The sequence below is a fragment of the Hippoglossus hippoglossus genome, chromosome 5 (genome assembly GCF_009819705.1).
Source record: "Hippoglossus hippoglossus isolate fHipHip1 chromosome 5, fHipHip1.pri, whole genome shotgun sequence".
NCBI lineage: Eukaryota > Metazoa > Chordata > Actinopteri > Pleuronectiformes > Pleuronectidae > Hippoglossus > Hippoglossus hippoglossus.
Window position 1 is genome coordinate 30,431,604 of NC_047155.1, and position 15,793 is coordinate 30,447,396.

The window sequence follows — 15,793 nt, forward strand, 5'->3', positions numbered from 1 at the left end:
GTGGACTGAAGAGCATCAACACATATTGGAACGGCTATTAGACAGTCTGGTCGAACCACCAGTTCTCGGGTTCCCAGACTTTTCACTGCCATTTATCCTCCATACCGATGCCTAAAACCAAGAGCTCTCTATCAACGACAGGATGATAAACTCCGTGTGATAGCCTACGGTTCCCGGACACTGACTGCCTCTGAACGGAATTACCATCTCCACTCAGGAAAACTGGAGTTTCTCGCTTTAAAATGGGCAGTCACAGAAAAATTCAGAGATTACCTGTATTATGCACCTACTTTCACTGTGTTTAGCGATAATAATCCACTCACTTATGTCCTGTCAAGCGCCAAGCTCAACGCAACTGGATGCAGGTGGGTAGCGGAGCTTGCAGATTTCCATTTTACCATCCAATATCGGTCAGGAAAAGAAAATGTGGATGCTGACAGTCTGTCAAGAATGCCCGTAAATATCGAGATGATAATGGGACAGTGTAACGAAGAGTTGGCATCAGATTGTGTGGCAGCGACAACCCAAGCTGTTGAGACTCAAGACTCCAGCTCACCATGGGTCTGTCCATTACTTACCTCTCTCCAATGTACAGCAGTGGGTGAAGAGACGCACAAACCATTCTCAGGGGCTGAGATTTGACAAGCACAGCAAGATGACAAGAACATTGGTCCAGTAATGCAGTGCAAGTTGAGGGACCAAAAACCAACAGGACGTGGACTTAACAGCTTCAGTATGCAAAGCAAGTGTCTACTGCGTGGATGGGAAAGACTTCATATTGATGAAGATGGCATTCTCCACAGGAAGACAACAAACAAAACACATTTGGTATTACCTGAGAGGTATAAGACCACTGTACTGAAAGAGTTGCATGAGGAGATGGGCCATCAAGGCATTGATCGAACAACATCACTGATCAGAGATAGATTCTTTTGGCCTTACATGCAAAAAGAAATTGAACATTATGTGGCAAGGACTTGTACTTGCCTGAAACAAAAGACACCATGCAAAGAAACGCGGGCACCTCTTACCAGTATCATCACAACGCAACCATTTGAACTTGTGTCGATAGATTTTCTTCACTTGGACAAATGTCAAGGTGGATACGAGTATATATTGGTAATCACTTCACTCGTTTTGCACAGGCTTACGCCACCACCTCAAAGTCGGTCAAAACAGTCGCTGATCGAATTTTCAATGATTATGCCCTGAAGTTTGGACTGCCGACACGGATACACCACGATCAAGGTGGCGAATTTGAGAACCAGCTCTTCGCCCAGCTGAAAAAGAACTGTGGTGTACTAGGATCGCAGCGACACCTTATCACCCGCAAGGAAATGGGCAAGTCGAGCGCTTCAACCGAACATTGCTGCAAATGCTGAAGACACTTACCGATAAACAGAAGACAAACTGGAAAGAATCCTTGAACAAGCTGCTCTATGCATATAACTGCACACGATGCGAGGTAACAGGTTTCTCCCCTTTTTACCTTCTATTTGGAAGGTCATCAAGGTTACCTATTGATCTCCTGTTTGGCATCACCTCTGAGACAGGGAAAGCAGACCATCGAACATACATGGAGAAATGGAAACGAGAAATGCAGGAGGCATATGGCATAGTACAAGAGAATACAAAGAAGTCAACAGAGAGGAGTAAAAGACATTATGATGGAAAAGTGAGAAGCTCAGTGTTGCATGCTGGTGATTGTGTCCTTGTTAGAAATATGACACCTAGAGGAGGCACTGGAAAGCTTCGTAATCATTGGGAAGAGAATATCCATGTTGTGATCCGCCAGGTTGGAGAAGACATTCTAGTCTATGAAGTCAAGCCTGAGCAGGGAAGAGGAAGATCAAGAATCTTACATCGCAACCTGTTGCTACCGTGTGATCACTTACCCTTGGAATTCCAGCCAAAAGCAGGGTCTAAGCAAAAGAAAAGAATGGCGGAAACAGCCGAAGAAAATGCAAATCAAGAAGACGAAGATGACGAAGACGAATATGGGTACTATTAAAAGCCAGTAGTACAGCCTCAAGTGCCCAGTGTGGACAGGGCCACTGAGCATGCTGACACTCAAGAGGACAGGGATCGAGAGACACCAGTGTTAAAGGGGACATAGCATGCAAATTCCACTTTGTTAGTGCTTCGACACGTTAATGTGGGTATCTGGCATGTCTACCAACCCAAAAACTCTGGAAAAAAAACACTTGCGCGTTTTGTTATGGTTCCTCTAAGTCAGAAACGTCATGCTTGAGTGACTCGAATGAGCTTCCTGTGTATTGTGTCGTAACAATACACTGGAAGTCTCCCTACATGGCCTTGGCCCACCCCCCACCTCATCCCCCCCGCCCCCCCCCACACTCGTTACGCCGGGTTTACACCGGACGCAGCGAGGCTGCGAGGCAGAGCAGCGCCGTTCCCAAGCGCGCAGCCGCCTGGCTGTTCACACGGGACTCGCATTTCTCCGCGCTGGTCAGCCCGCGATTCACTCACATGTGGCATTTGTCTGGATCGTTGGGACTGGGAGGCTGCAGCAGTTGCTCGGGCGCGGCCGCTCGCTCTCCCATGCGTGAGCTGGAATTTGTGTCAACGCCACACAGCCAGCAGTGTGGAATACTTCCGCAGTGTTTAGCACTACTGTAACACCGGCACAAACACACAGAGCCCCCCCACTCGTTACGCCGGGTTTACACCGGACGCAGCGAGGCTGCGAGGCAGCGCAGCGCCGTTCTCAAGCACGCAGCCGCCTGGCTGTTCACACGGGACGAGCATTTCTCCGCGCTGGTCAGCCCCATAGACTGTATATATAAGGTCAGCCCGTGATTCTGCTTTCTCCGCTTGTTGTTGTACCCGTTGAATGTCGGGGTTCGGGGGTAAATGATGGTCTTCATAGCCCCCCCCCCACCCCCCCCACCTCTCTTTCTCTCTCTGTCTGTCTGCTTGTGTGCTTGTAGTGGATGGGCAGAGGGGGACATTTAATTATGTGATTGGGAAAATTAAAACTCCAGGACAACAGAAGGGGAATACAACGTATGGGATGCATATTTGATAATTTATATCATATAAAATATGTAATTTATATCGTTTAAAATCATGGGGGGAGAGGAGAGCTGGCTCATTAGCATTTAAAGGAACAGGCACTCAAAACAGGTCACTCTGTGGAGGGCTGTTTTAGACAGGGTAAAAAGGGTGCTGTTTTAAATGATCCTTGTGGTATTTTGACCAAAGTATGTTACAGACATTTCATTAAGACCCCAAGGAACCATATCAACTTGTGGTAAAATGGGCATACAATGTCCCCTTTAAGCTCTGATGAGCCAGTGGTTGAAGAAAGGTCCACAACAAACACAAATGAGTCTGAGATACAGCAAGAGAATGTGCTACCGGAAGATGATAATCAGAGTGAAAATGCACAACCAGTTGGAGAAGCACAGGATGAGATCCCGGTACCCCCATATTCAGATTCAGGCGAGGATGACAGAGAACAAGGACATTACTTACGAAGGAGAGAAAGACGAGCCCCTAAAATCTTCACCTATGACCAACTTGGGATTCCAGCATGCTATAGTGCAACACGTGCAAATGAAACGAAATTGTTTTCACAATGAAACGATACCAGTATCAGCCCATACTATATAGAGAAGTTCAACCAGTGACCATGTGGACGAACCCATTGCAAGTTTACCAACCTTTATTCATGCAGTGATACTAAGTATAAGACAGATCTAGGCTGTTCAGTACATAGAGGGACTGTTTGACTAAAAAGAAAAGATCACTAGATATAGTAGAGTCATGTATAGGCAGTACATTCATATTTATCGTAAGTCCGAGCATCTTTATTGATATCTCCCCTTTTCAGGTACGGAATGAATGTTTATGTTCTTGAACGTTGGAATATGTTTGCTTAGTTGTTTTGTTACCATGTTACCATTATTTTGATTTGTTGGATCGATAATTGGTATACTGTTATGCAGCCCGCTGCATAACAGTATAGCATAACTCAGTTTTTCCAGTGGCAGACATGGAGCGGCACGAGGTTAGCATAAGTGCAACAGATGTTGTGTGCATTTTGACTGTTTAGCTCAGTAAGACACACAAACAGAGTATGAGGTTGCGAATGTGTATGTGTGTGGTTAATTTTCACTATGTTTATGGGTTTGAATAATTACTAATGCATTTGTGGATTCATTTCTAAAGTAACTGTAAATAATAAGGAACAAGGTATATAACAAAGATAAGAGACTAATGGCTACTAATGTCTAAGATATTTTTGGTTTTTGCCAATACATTTAAGTTTGATAATTTAAGTTGGTGTTCAATGATTAATAGGCCATTTTCATATATAGTTACCTGTCTACTTACCTGTATAAGAAAAGTGAGAGAAAAGAAAATTAGATTGGGAGGTTGACCTTGAAATGGAAAGAAAATGCATAACATTGTTTAAATATTTTATACTGAAAGAAATGTTGTACCTATGTAAATTGCTACTTCTGAAAATTATAAATTCTCAATGAAGCTGCCAGAGAGGAAACATCGTGTCCAAGCATCTTTATTGATATCTCCCCTTTTCAGGGCGCAACATATACACCTATACATGTAACGGAAAAATTATCTAATGAATCTAATCTTACCCTCTTTCTTCTCTGTCGACTCAACTTTCAATGCTGCTGAAAGAGCTGCAAGGTCCGGTTGGATGTACTGGAAGTTCCTTCATACTGGCTCATAGTACGTCTTAGTACATCATAGTACGTCTTACAGGCAGCTGGAAAACAACATGAGTAACATGAGTATATTATTAATAAATGGAAATAGCCTCGCTAATTCAGCGTTGGAAGATCCACAGTGAAAATCACAATTACTTACATACAATGGGGTCATTTTTCACACTACAAATCCGGACTTGCAGCGAGAGCTTCGGACAAATGTGCAGTGACTGCCTTGTTGTGGGGGGGGGGGCTCAGGCTGTGAAAACACAATGATGAAATGGATCAGATAAAGTAAACTTAGAGAATGTATTTTATACAGCACAGCGCGTCTCTTCTTTAATCTTACCCTCGCTCCGGTTCATGGCGCCTGCCATTTGCCTCAGAGGTGTGAAGACGACGGCCAGTTTCCTATAAAATACAACAGGACAAAAAGTCACGTTTATGAAAAAATGTAACGAGAACAAACTCTTACGTTTAAGCAGTTCGTACATATTTAAACATACACTGGTTCTGCTCAAGCACTCGATGCTCTCCTTCTTTTAGCAACTTTCTCGCTAATCCCACAGTTGTTTACACGCTATTCAGATCTGCGAGTTACTTAGCTTAGCAGTTAGCAATGGCTTCTTTCTTTAGCTTAGCTCTTACCGTAATTTGGGGATTGTGCACCCGTCTTTGCCGATTTGACTCCTCCACACTGGGCCCGCGGCTTTGTTTTACAACGCAGTCATCTCTCCTCCAGGGAAACAGTGTGGTGTTGACTTCAGCAAGTTTTTTACACCGAAAACAGAGTCATTCATAGAACCACGCAAAACAATAGCCAGGAGTTTCTTGTTTGCGGGAGACAGACACTTAATACACGAGGCTGTGATTAGATGAGCCCTCTAACGTGATGATGTTAACAACTGATGTGGCATCTTCAGGAATGGACTTATTCACGTGCTGACTGTGATCTTTTCAGAGTAAAACTTCACATATGACCTTTTCACTTTTGAAGCAGCGGCTATAACAGTTTGTACTTTACATTTATATAGGATGAGTATGGGACTGAGGACCAGTTTATTCTTTCTGGTGTTAAGTTAATGTACTTACATGATTCTTGCTGTTCTGGGGTTGTACCCTTATAGTTGAATGCACTTATTGTAAGTCACTTTGGATAAAAGTGTTGAGTGTTTTTTAATGGAATACTGGGAAAGTCCTAACAACAATAGGACAATTGAAGTCCATATTTTTGGAGTCAACAGCTTAGTATGCCATAGACATGTGAATATGGTGCTTTTTCCAGTAGTTTTGGAGGACAAATGTTTGGGACTCTGTCACACGATGACACAGCTGGTATGCTTGATGTGAAGCACAGTGTTTTGGTGTCAGCAGAAAGACTTCTCTTAGAAAACTGTACAGTGGTGCCACTCTCTCCATTCCAACAGATCTTCTTGGATGAGCTTGACAGACATGCAATGTTAACAATGTATCATCAGATGTACCCTGAAAATTGTATCACTGATTACACTCATTATAGCATACTTACTTATATAAAGCAAATCTATTCAAGCTACAATTTATGACTCTATAATGATACTTAGCCTGATATATTTATAGGACAGATTTTCTTAAAAGGGAGTTAGTACCTTTTAGAAAAAGGTGTAACCTCTGCACCACTGAGTGAAACTATCCTGATTTGCATTTGTAACGATCACAGTTTGGGCATTTACAAGCCCCCTTATAGACCTAGGATCAGGGGGGTCAACTGCCAAGCTTCTCAGTGAAATTTTGAGCTGTGGCGGTGACATCAATGTCGACGAGCTTTCACACATATACGGTACAAGATTGCACTGGGACTATATTTAACCATTTGCATTTGCATGGGCGAACATTCTCCTGGCTTTAAAACTTTGCTGCCCTCTGGTGTTGAACAAAGAACAATGCCATAATGGCATATCAAATCTCTGCCTATTAAATTTATGGGACAGTGTGTTGACCCTAAAAATGAATGCTTTGTTACCTTATTGTACAGTTCACATCTTAGAGGCACTGAGCAATGCTCCACAATTGGTGTCCCTCCAGCTCCTACAGTGATGCATGTTCTTCCACTTCTCTTTGGAAATGTGCATCAGATCTCTAAACTCAGATTGTAGAACCTGAGTCTACAAGAAACACTACAGGTTGTCCTGAGATAAACAAAGTTAACTGTGGAGACTTTCTATATCCTTCATTATAAGTGTACATTGGGAAATCAAAGGCTTCTCGTTTCTCAACATGTGTGTGTGAGCTATATTTGGATGTGTGTGTGTGTGTTACTTGTTCATCTAGTGTGCGGTGGTCTTTTTCCGGGGTCCACCCTCCCTCCTCTATCCCTCTGTCAGCCTTCAGAAATGACGTCTCTGAGCAATTTTTCCTCCGGTGTCCTCTCTTCCCACACTTTCCCTTCTTTTCATCCATGGCCACGACCCTGTCCTCTTCCTCTGCCTGGCCTTTGACTTGGACCTGAGAAAGCTGATAACATCGTCAGCTGGGCGTTATCAATCTTGTCCTGACGAGGTTTCCGCTGCTGCTCATTCTTTCGCTGTATGGTGTCTTCAACATGCTCTGCATGCTGCAGGATTTCAGTCAGTGAGTATTCTTTTAAGTGGACCTCATAGGGGGACACTGGGGATGCTCCCATATTAGCTGGACATGTGAGTCCACTGTGCAGGTCAAACGAAGCTGTGAGTCTCTGCAAGTATGCACTGACTCATTCACTTGTTCACCAGCCATCATGCTTCATGTCTGCATCTCACTGCCTGTGGTGGAAACAGGGTGTGCTCCTCTTACAGCACCTCTCTCGTCCGGCTCATTATTGCTTGCGTCTCCTTCCGCTTGGCGAGATGGAACTGCATGACTCCTGTGGCTTTTGTGTCATGCTGGTGATAGTTGACAAGTTCAGTCTCAGGGGGAATTTGTCCCCCACTATGTCAACAAGGTGCCTCAACAGCATTTCTAAAGTCAGAGTTATCTCTGTATTCAAAGTCTGGGTTTTCCAGTCGAGCGGTCATTCTTTCTTAACCCTAACCCTAAACACGCTCTGAATTCTGTTATAGTTATTTGTGAGGGTCTTGTTTATTAGGTGCCGCAGTTCAGACATGGTGGGTCGATACACTCTGACAAACTGTAACAGATCAGCTTCCCATTTAGTGAGATTGTCCTTGGGTTTGCAAATGTAATTCATCGCCTCTGCCATATCAGCATCTGACCAGGGTCTGAACACCAGTTTTGGGCCTTCTACCGCCACTTCCAACATGGGTATGGTGGTTACAGCAGTAGGAGTTCCTGGAGTCGACAGAGTTCTCTTCTCATCTCAGATTTCATTCAACCTCTGCTGGGCCTTCTGGCGGGTCATAACAGGCGTGTGGTGGGTTGGTCGTTGGGTGGCGTAGGGGGGCGGAGGAGGAGGAGCAGAGTCCAGATCCAGATTCACCTTACCTTTTCCTTTGTATCCAGGTATACAGTGTATTAGTAGATTGCTATGTTGATGTTTGTACTTGTTATGTGTCAACATGTGTGTGTGTGTTTGTTGTACTCTCATTCTGTCTTTCTCTTTTCTCTGCTTCTTGCAAGTAAGCTTTCCTTTTTTTTTTTTGTTGGACAGAGTTGCAATCCGCTGTTGTTCCTTTGTCACTCTCTCTTCCAATTCCTCGTTTAACTGTTCAAGTTGTCTTTTCTAAAACTTCCTTTTTCTGGGGAAAAATGTGGCAGAATTGGGGTCACGCTGTCAGTGCTTGTCTTTTCAGGCCTTTACCCATCTTTAGTTAGCCGTACCTCTGTATTATACAAAAGTGTGCAAAGTGAACTGCCACAATTCACCCGATGCTTACAAACCCCAATAATACTACATCCAAGTTTGTGGTGGGAATTTGCATTTAATCCCCTGGTGAGGTATTAAACAATTACACTGAATGTTTGAATGAATGCTCAACATAGTTTCAAGGCATTTAATACTGCTTGAGAAGCAAAATTACACAGAGTATATTGAACACAAACAAAGTTACAGTGTTACTATTTGCCCCAATAGGGACAGAGTTCTTAAAGCCACGCAGGCTCAAGAGTCTGACAAATGTCTCTTATAATGAGCTAGCTTTTATACACAAGTTTGGAACACACAGCTGTCCTCAGTAATGTCCCCATTGATCTGTGATCACGCGTCCCGCAACCTGCTGCATGGTAAAGAGGTGGACATTAATCTCTCTTTCCTAAGTGTACAGACACTGCGTATTTGATCAAACAGTTCACCGGTTAATCCAGTTCATAGTACACAAACATTTTCTTGGTATTTCACTTAAGCAAACATACCTATTAGAGCATAATGCTGATTCAGGCTGTTTTAACTGTACTCACTGAGCATATTCAGTTAAAACAGTTAGATCTAAAAATTGCCATCACATTGTTCACACATTGTTTTCACAATAGGTGGTTGTGAAGAGTGCAAAAATAATTTTACTACGTAACGTGCTGCTTTATAATTTGGTGTATTTACAAACTGTAAAAAATAACAAAAGACACTGGGGCAGAGAACACTTAAGTCAGCAGACACTCATTTTGGCTATATGCAGAGGATACAACCCGCCTCCTGACTGCACGCCGTCTGACACCAGGTGGAGATGTGCCTTTTTTTCCTCAGCCATTCGTCTGAGAGCAAACGGAAGGAGTGCTGACACCGAGAGGACATTATCACTGGTAAGCAAGCTATGCTGTAAAACTATCCTTTAATAGCAGTCATAGACAATTTATAAATATAATATTGATTTGAATGTCTGCTATTTCTTTTCAAATAATTAAATCATACTAAGGAACCTTGTGCAGTATGTGTTTTATTCCAGTTTACAACTCATTCTCGTTGTCATTCTTTTTTATTATTTTTCTCATGCCCTCCTGCTGCCTGAGTAAGGAAGACTGAAAGACTTAAAAAAGCTCAGTATACTAAATATCTATTTTATACACACGTTATTTTCAATATTAAATGGAAGAGATCACATTTGAACTCTATAAGACTGATTGTTGGAATGAAAATAATTACAAGTCGCATGTTCAAGATTCAAGATTCAAGAGTTTTATTGTCATATGCACAACGATAACATTAAGCAATCGCTTGCAATGAAATGCTTGGGGCACAGGCTCTCTTATAACAATGCTCAATCAAAATTTAAAATTTAAAATAAAATATACATATCTAAAATATATATACCTAAAGAAAAAAAAAGAAAAACAATAGTGCAAGTGTGTGCAATAGTGCAAATATGCAATAGTGCAAATATGCTAAGGTGCAGAGTTATGACAGATTGGAGGAGTTTAAAAGTCTTATGGCCTGGGGGATGAAACTGTCTCTGAGCCTGGTGGTGCGGGCCCGGATGCTGCGGTACCGTCGGCCAGACGGCAGCAGGCAGAACAGTTTATGGCTGGGGTGATAGGGATCTTTAATGATCCCGTTGGCCTTCTTCCTACACCGCTGGGTGTAGAGGTCCTCCATGGATGGTAGCTCCGTCCTGGTGATGTGCTGGGCAGACTTCACCACCCTCTACAAAGCCTTACGGTTCAGGGCGGTGCAGCTGCCGTATCAGGCGGTGATGCAGCCAGTCAGGATACTCTCTATGGTGCACCTGTAGAAATTGCCGAGAATCCTGGCATCCATGTTGAGCCTCCGCAGCCTGCGGAGGAAGAAGAGCTGCTGTCTGGCCGTCTTCCTGATGGAGTCTGTGTGGTTGGTCCAGGTCAGGTCATCACTGATGCGGACCCCGAGGAACCTGAAGCTGCTGACTCGCTCCACCGTAGTCCCGTTGATGGAGAGGGGGGCGTGTTCTACTCCTTGTCTCTTCCTGTAGTCCACGATCAGCTCCTTTGTTTTGCTGACGTTGAGTTGGAGGTTGTTGTCCTGGCACCAAGATGTCAGGGCTCTGACCTCCTTTCTGTAGGCCTTCTCATCGTCACCGGTGATCAGGCCTATGACGGTCGTGTCATCAGCAAACTTAATGATGGTGTTGGAGCTGTGGGTGGCCACGCAGTCATGCGTGAACAGGGAGTACAGGAGAGGACTGAGCACACAGCCCTGGGGGGTACCAGTGTTTAGAGTCAGGGTGGAGGATGTGGTGCTGCCTATCCGCACCGCCTGTGGTCTGCCCGTCAGGAAGTTCAGAATCCAGTCACGGAGGGCGATGTTGAGCCCAAGGTCTCTGAGCTTGGTGACGAGCTTCAGGGGCACGATGGTATTGAATGCTGAACTGTAGTCAATGAACAGCATTCTCACATATGTGTCCCTCTGGTCCAGGTGGGTTAGGGCAGTGTGAAGGGTGAGGGAGATGGCATCTGCAGTCGACCTATTTGGCCTGTAGGCAAACTGAAGAGGGTCCAGAGAGTCAGGGAGGGAGGAGGTGATGAAGGGTTTGACTAGCCGCTCAAAACACTTCATGATGGTGGAAGTGAGTGCTACTGGGCGGTAGTCGTTCAGGCAGAGGATTTTTGTTTTTTTCAGGGACAATGATGGTCTCCTTGAAACATGTGGGGACTACAGACTGGAGCAGTGACAGGTTGAAAATGTCTGTGAAAACATCTGCCAGCTGATCTGCACACACCTTGAGAGCTCGGCCAGGAATGCCATCAGGTCCAGGTGCCTTGCGTGTGTTGATCCGGTTAAGTGATCTCCACACATCTGCCCTGGATATTACTGGGGGGCAGCGGTCCTCCTGGGCCTCTTGGATCTCCACAGCCGGGGAGTTGCTCTCAAAGCGTGCATAAAAGGTGTTCAGATCCTCTGGGAGAGATGCAGACACTACATCCACACTGCTGGTCTTTGCTTTGTAGTCAGAGATGATTTTTAGTCCAGCCCACATGTTCCTTGTGTTGGAGCCCTTGTAGTGAGACTCCACCTTGTCCCTGTAAAGTCTCTTGGCACTGCTAATAGCACTCCGGAGCGCGTACCTGGACTTCCTGTACTCCTCCAGATCACCTGAGATGTAGGCATCAGTCCGTGCTTTGAGTTTTGCATGGACGTCACCATTTATCCAGGGCTTCTGGTTTGGGAATGTTCGTACAGTAATCCTGGGTACGACGTCATCGTGTTGATGTTGTCATCCTGGAACACGCACCACTCCGTAATGCTGAAGCAGTCCCGTAGAGCCGAGTCTGATTGGTCGGTCCACCGCTGAATGGTCCGAGTCACCGGTCTGTCACGTTTGAGTTTCTGCCTATAGGAAGGCAGCAGCAGAACTGAGACGTGATCCGATTTGCCGAATGGGGGGCGGGGGAGGGCCTTATACGCATCCCGGAAGGGAGTGTAAACATGGTCGAGCGTGTTCGCTCCACGTGTAGGACAGCTGATGTGTTGGTGGTATCTCGGCAGGACTTTCCTCATCTTGGCGTTGTTAAAATCACCGGCCACAATAAACGCAGCCTCGGGCCGTGATGTCTTTGTCCTGTCGATAACCGCATGCAGCTCGTCCAGTGCCTGATTAGTGTCGGCATGTGGCGGAATCTACACCGCTGTAATAACGACCGATGTAAACTCGGTAAGGTCGGCATCTGATCATGAGGTGCTCCAGGTCCGGAGAACAGTCCGAAGAAATAATCTCCACATCTGAGCACCACAGATTGTTCACCAAGCAGCAGACACCTCCTCCCTTGCTCTTCCCCGAGTTTGTTGTCCGGTCCTGGCGGTGAATGGAGACCCCCTCGGGAACAATGGCGGAGTCCGGGATCGAGGGGTCGAGCCAAGTCTCCGTGAAAACCATCACGTTACAAAACTTAATGTCCCGTTGAAAAGCCATCCTGCTCCGAAGTTCGTCCAGCTTGTTATCCAGAGACTGAACATTAGCCAGAAGAATACTTGGTAGTGGAGGCCGGTTCTCACGTTTCCTCAGCCGGACTAGGACGCCGGCCCGCGACCCTTGTTTCCTTCATCGCCTCCGTGCTCCAGGTACGACAGGTAAACAGCGCCATGGGTATTCTCCTTTGTTTGCTGGTGGCAACCCGATGAGCAGAAGTTGTTCTCTATCATATAGTATGATAGGGCTCGCTTTGTCAGAGTGCACAATGCAACATAAAGTAGAATAAATAACAAAAAAACAGATAAAAGAGAAAAAAGAGCAGAGCTGTGGGGGAGCTTGAGACACGGCAGCCTTCCTCGGCGCCATCCTGGACATCATCATTAGAAATGCTTTCCTGTGAGCAGTGATTTAAAGATCGGTAGTGAGTTGTTGAGCCTAGGGCCACCAATTCCACGTGTACCACCTGGGTCCCCAGGGCAGCCTCTGCTGAATATTTGGGGCCCCTGGGTGCTTTAGGGCCTGAACTGTGGCAGGTTGAGTTTTGACCCGAAAACAGGGGCAGCTATATCTTTTGAAGTGCAACTTGCAGAGCGTTTAAAAAATGTGACAGTCATTAGGGGACACTGAGGAAGCAGTGTGCAAGATTTCAGTCATCTAGCTGTTAAGGGGCCCAAAAGACACTTCTAGGCATTTTACTATAATGTTAAATGCCTAGAAGTGTCCCGGACAGTCAGACACTGTGTTATGAGTTGGGCTTTTGGGTCCCAGTTCACATACGCAGCGCTTACAATATGGATGTTTTGGTGGTCATACCCTTATTTCGTACTTTTTAGGGTGGTGACAAGTTGTGTTTTGGTGAGGAACAACAGTAATGCCAGATGCCATTTGTCCAGTTTTATATTAATATCTCCACAGCTTTTGTTCTTTTGATGTGTTTTATTTAAATTTGTTTAAAAAATAAACTTGCTGTTGCCATATATTATAAATCTTCCTTAATGAGTCGTCCAAAGGAGATCTGAATTTATTTATGAATTATACTGTTTTACAACTACAGGAGACCATATTATGACTTTACTTGAGTATATAAAACACCAGCAAGAGCAATTAATTCCCTCAAGTCAACTACCTAATCAGCAAGCTGAACCCAACTTGCCAGGACTAGGAAAGGCCTGACCCTGTGCAGTTTCCTTTAGGGTCTATAGAAGAAGCAAACGATTTCAAAGGGTGGCTTAAAGAATGTTCTTATTCTCAAATCAAGCAGCATGTGATAGATATTTTGTTATCTTCTCTTTACAATTTAATTTAACAGTTAAGTCCCCTGACATTCCCCTCAGTTTTGGGCCAAGTTTTGCAAATATCTTTCAAAATAACAACACATACATTTTGTTTTCTCTTTTTATAGTCATGCACATATTTTTCCTTAAAGGATAGTATATTAGCAATTCAGAATACTACAGACAGTTTTTACATGAATAATAAAATAATAAAAAAGACTGAAAGATTACAACAGATATGTGAGAGTGAGTTAGAGCCAAAATCTCAAATGCTACTAGACAGATGCAGATTTTTGTACACAGTGCTTCAAATACGGAAGCTCCTGCCAAAGACTTGGCTGACACGCTCCAATGGATATGTCCCAATGCAACTGGACCAGCTAAACAGGATCCCAGGACTAATTGTGACGTTTCCCGCAACTCTAGATCAGCATCGGAGGCTGCTTCACATGCCTTCCCCCCGGCGACACGTCATACTGGCAACGCATCGGAGTAAGGCCCAAAACATCAACTCCAGCCAGGGCTAAGTTTGAGGTTGTCTGCCGCAGGGGCAAACACAGTAAGAAAAAGGCTCCAACCCTCACTCCACCACTGGAACTGTCAACAGGTATGAACCGCTGCTTCAGGATGACGTTTGTGAAAACTCTACACATTTGGGAACTGAGCAGACTAACCACAACTGGAAGGCTTATCAAACCAGGAAAAGAAACCCTAAAATGGCTTTTAAGATTGAGAGCCAGAAGAAACAGCCTGAAAGTATTTCATGAAACATGCAGTGTTTTGATTGCTGATGCCATAACCAAGCATGTAAAAATGTCAAAGTCTGAAAATTTGTGCTTAGATAACACAACTGTCAGTGAGCTAACGGGGCTACTCGACATTATCCTTACAACACGTACAACAAATCTGGGGGTGACTGTCCAAGCTAGGTCCTTAGACATCCTTTGAAAGAGAACGGGCACTGAGATTTTGAAAAAAGATTTTACTCTGCTACTGCAAAAACTGGCAGATGGCCTGCCTCTCTCCTTCCAGCCCTCCTCACTGGATCCACTGATTCAAATCACTCAAGGCATCCAGAGGATGTCTCCATCCCAACAAGCAGACCAGCAGGCCCATTCCCCCTCTCCCTCCCCTCTATCACCAATCAGAGAATTGATTAAAGCTGCTACACTGAAACTCAGTGAGATGTCATCCTTATTATAGAAGAAACTAAAATATCACCACTCACATGTCCAACAAATCTGAGACCGGCCCTATGCCACTTCTTCCAACATACCAGTTATTTCAAGTAGCTGGTGGAATTTATTAATAATTTGGACAAACAGGTGGTGCTTATCGAGCTTACAGTACCCTGGGAGGAGAGGATGGAGGAGGCACATGAGTGCAAGCTGAAGAAGTATCAGGACCTCATCCACAAGAGCCCAAGGAATGGATAGAAGGCCTTGAACCTGCAAGTGGAAGTTGGTTGAAGGGGCTTTGCAGGGTAGTTGCTCTGGAGAGCCCTTGGACTGCTTGGGATGAAAGGTCCAGCTAGGGTTAGGGCATTGCTCTCTCAAATAAAAAAAGGTGATAGGGATAAATTGTTAATTATCATTATAATCGTTATTATTTTAAAATGTATTAAATTATATTATTTATAATTATTAAGCCTCTGAATATCATAGTCAAATCAGCTGCAGCGTCACGCCCTGTTCAAGAGTGTACAGCGCGATTTCAATATGGCTGAAAATCGCCCAGAGTCGCTCTCATAGACTTTCATTGTTAAACACTTTTTTACACTACAATGCAATCTCCATGACTTAAAAATGCACCCTCATTACATTAACTGAGCTTATAAGACTACCTCCACCTCATGTGTTGACCCTGTACCGACAGTATTCCTGAAGCATGTATTTAACAGCATTTCAAGTCATGTCCTTCAGATATTAAAACAAATCCCTTCCAATGACCAGCTACAGGCCAAGATCCAACCTTCCATTCATTAGTAAGATGCTTGGAAAAAATCACTTCAGTGCAGTTACAGTCCTTC

At 44.5% G+C, this 15,793-nt stretch overlaps 1 long non-coding RNA gene across 1 annotated transcript in view; it reads right to left on the reverse strand.

The window, feature by feature from the left end:
* LOC117762277 overlaps window positions 1-9,386 on the reverse strand; it is a 10,683-nt gene extending 1,297 nt beyond the window's left edge. Inside the window, exons 1-2 of the long non-coding RNA XR_004613983.1 lie at window positions 9,375-9,386; window positions 525-529 (exon numbers count right to left, since the gene is read on the reverse strand). This is a non-coding gene — a long non-coding RNA (uncharacterized LOC117762277). The remainder of the gene's footprint in view (window positions 1-524; window positions 530-9,374) is intronic.
* Window positions 9,387-15,793: the final 6,407 nt, after the last annotated feature.